The sequence below is a fragment of the Ursus maritimus genome, unplaced genomic scaffold, assembly GCF_017311325.1.
Source record: "Ursus maritimus isolate PB19 unplaced genomic scaffold, ASM1731132v1 scaffold_14, whole genome shotgun sequence".
Taxonomy (NCBI): Eukaryota; Metazoa; Chordata; class Mammalia; order Carnivora; family Ursidae; genus Ursus; species Ursus maritimus.
This window is the reverse complement of record NW_024423786.1, coordinates 11,637-14,645: the sequence shown is the minus strand read 5'-3', so window position 1 is coordinate 14,645 and position 3,009 is coordinate 11,637.

The following is a 3,009-nucleotide window of genomic DNA, read 5'->3' as shown; positions in this document are numbered from 1 at the left end:
CACTAACCTCTTGTATCATGAAGATGGAAGAGTTTACACATGTATGTGTGGAAGCATAAGGAAAAGTGCCACAAACTTAACTCTAAGAAAGAATACTGTAGAGAAACCGTGTTTCAACTAACATCGTCTTTCCTGAGGTAGAAGCTTTTTCAAAAGCATGTCTGAAAACATAAGGAAAGTACCATATATACTTAACTCTGAGATACAAGTCTGCTTAGAATGTATCTTTCAACTAACATCTTGTTTCATGAAGAGAGAAGCATTTTCAAATGTATGAGTGGAAAGTGTAAGGAAAGTGCCCTATATGTAACTCGAAGAAATAACACAGTAGGTGAACTGTCTTTCAAACAACATCATCTTTATGGAAGATAGAAACATTTCAAAAATGCATGTGAAAGCATAAGAAAAGTACCACATACAGAACTCAAAGAAACAACCCTGTAGAGGAACTGACTTTCCACTAACATCTTATTTCATGAAGATAGAGGCATTTTCAGAAGTGTGTGTCAAAACATAAGGATAGTGCCATATACTTAACTCTGAGAAACAAGTGTGGGGAGAAAGCAACTAGAGGTTTCTTTAGGTTCAAAATGAGTCTCTTGTAGACAGCATATGGATGGGTCCTGATTTTTTTTATCCAATCTGAAACCCTGTGTCTCTAGATGTGAGCATTCAGCCTGTTCACACTGAAAGTAACTATTGAAAGATATGAATTTAGTGCCATCGGATTGCCTGTAATGTCCCTGTTACATTGTCTGTAGAGTGTCTCTGATAATTTCTGGTCTACATTACTCTTAGGGTGTTTCTTCTTTTATAAGACCTCCTTAACATTTCTTGAGGGGCTGGCTTGGTGGTCACATAATCTTTCTGTTTCTCCCAGTCCTGGAAGCTCTTTATCTCTTTGTCCATTCTGAATGACAGCCTTGCTGGTAAAGTACTTTCTTTTCTTTTCTTTTTTTGTTAATTTATTTTTTTAATTTAAATTCAATTAGCCAAGGTATAGTACATCATTAGTTTTTGAGGTAATGTTCATTGATTCATTAGTTGACTATAACACCGAGAGCTCATCATATTACCTGCCCTCTTTAATTCCCATCACCCAGTACCTCATCCCCCCACCTACTTCCCTTTCCACAACCCTCAGTTTTCTTCCTGGAATCAAGAGTCTCATATGGTTTCTCTTCCTCTCTGATTTCTTCCCGTTCAGTTTTCCTTCCCTCCCCCTATTGTCCTCTGCACTATTCCTTATGTTCCACATATGAGTGAAACCATATGATAATTGTCTTTCTCTGCTTGACTTATTTCACTTAGTATAATACTCTCCATTCCATCCATGTCAATGTAAATGGTAGGTTTTCATCCTTTTATGATGGCTGAGTAATATTCCATTGTATGTATGAACCAATATTCTTTATCATTTCATCCATTGAAGGACATCTCAGCTCTTTCCACAGTTTGGCTATTTCAGAAATTGCAGCTATGCACATTGGGGTGCATGTGCCCCTTCTTTTCATTATGTCTGTATCTTTGGGGTAAATACCTAGTAGTGCAATTGCTGGGTCATAGGATATCTCTATTTTTAATGTCTTGAGGGACCTCCATACTGTTTTTCAGAGTAGCTGTACCAGCTTGCATTCCCACCAACAGTGTAAGAGGGTTCCCCTTTCTCCACATCCTCACCAATATTTATTGTTTACTCTTTGTTAATTTTAGCTATTCTAACTGGGATAAGGTGGTATCTAATTGTGGTTTTGATTTTTATTTCCCTAATGACAAGTGATGTGGAATATTTTTTCATGTGTCTGTTGACCATTTGTATGACTTCCTTGGAGAAGTGTCTATTTACATCTTCTGTCCATTTCTTGACTGGATTATTATCTTTTTGTTTTGTTAACTGTTTCCTTCACTGTGCCAAAGGTTTTTACTTTGGTGCGGTCCCAATAGTTTAATTTTGCATTGTTTCCCTTGCTTCAGGGAACATATGTAAAAAAATGTTTATATGACCAATGTCAAGAAATTACTGCCTATGTTTTTTCTAAGACTTGTATGGTCTTAGGTTTTACATTTATGTATTTAAAACATTTTGAGTTTATTTTTGAATATACTGTAAGAAACTGGTCCAGTTTTATTTATTTCTTTATTTATTATAATAATTTTTTATTATGTTATGTTAGCCACCATACAGTACATCCTTAGTTTTTGAGGTAGTGTTCCATAATTCATTATTTGTGTATAACACCCAGTGCTCCATGCAATATGTGCCCTCCTTAATACCCATCACCAGCCTATCCCAACCCCCATCCCCTCCCCTCTGAAACCCTCAGTTTGTTTCCCAGACTCCACAGTCTCTCACTGTTTATTCCCCCTTCTGTTTACCCCCCTTTCATTCTTCCCTTCCTTCTCCTACTGATCTTCCAGCTATTTCTTATGTTCCATAAATGAGTGAAACCACATGGTAGTTGTCTTTCTCTGCTTGACTTATTTCACTTAGCATAAACTCCTCCAGTCCCGTCCATGTTGCTGCAAATGTTGGGTAATCATTCTTTCTGGTGGCTGAATAATATTCCATTGTATATATGGACCCACATATTCTTAATCCAGTCACCTGTTGAAGGGCATCTTGGCTCCTTCTGCAATTTAGCTATTGTGGACAATGCTGCTATGAACATTGGGGTGCATATGGCCCTTCTCTTCACTATGTCTGTATCTTTGGGGTAAATACCCAGTAGTGCAATTGCTGGATCATAGGGTAGCTCAATTTTCAACTTTTTAAGGGACCTCCACCCTGTTTTACAAAGCAGCTGTACCAACTTGCATTCCCACCAACAGTGTAAGAGGGATCCCCTTTCTCCACATACTCTCCAACAATTGTTGTTTCATGCCTTGTCTATTTTTGCCATTCTAACTGGCGTAAGGTGGTATCTCAATGTGGTTTTGATTTGAATTTCCCTGATGGCTAATGATTTTGAACATTTTTTCATGTGTCTGTTAGCCATTTGTATCTCTTCA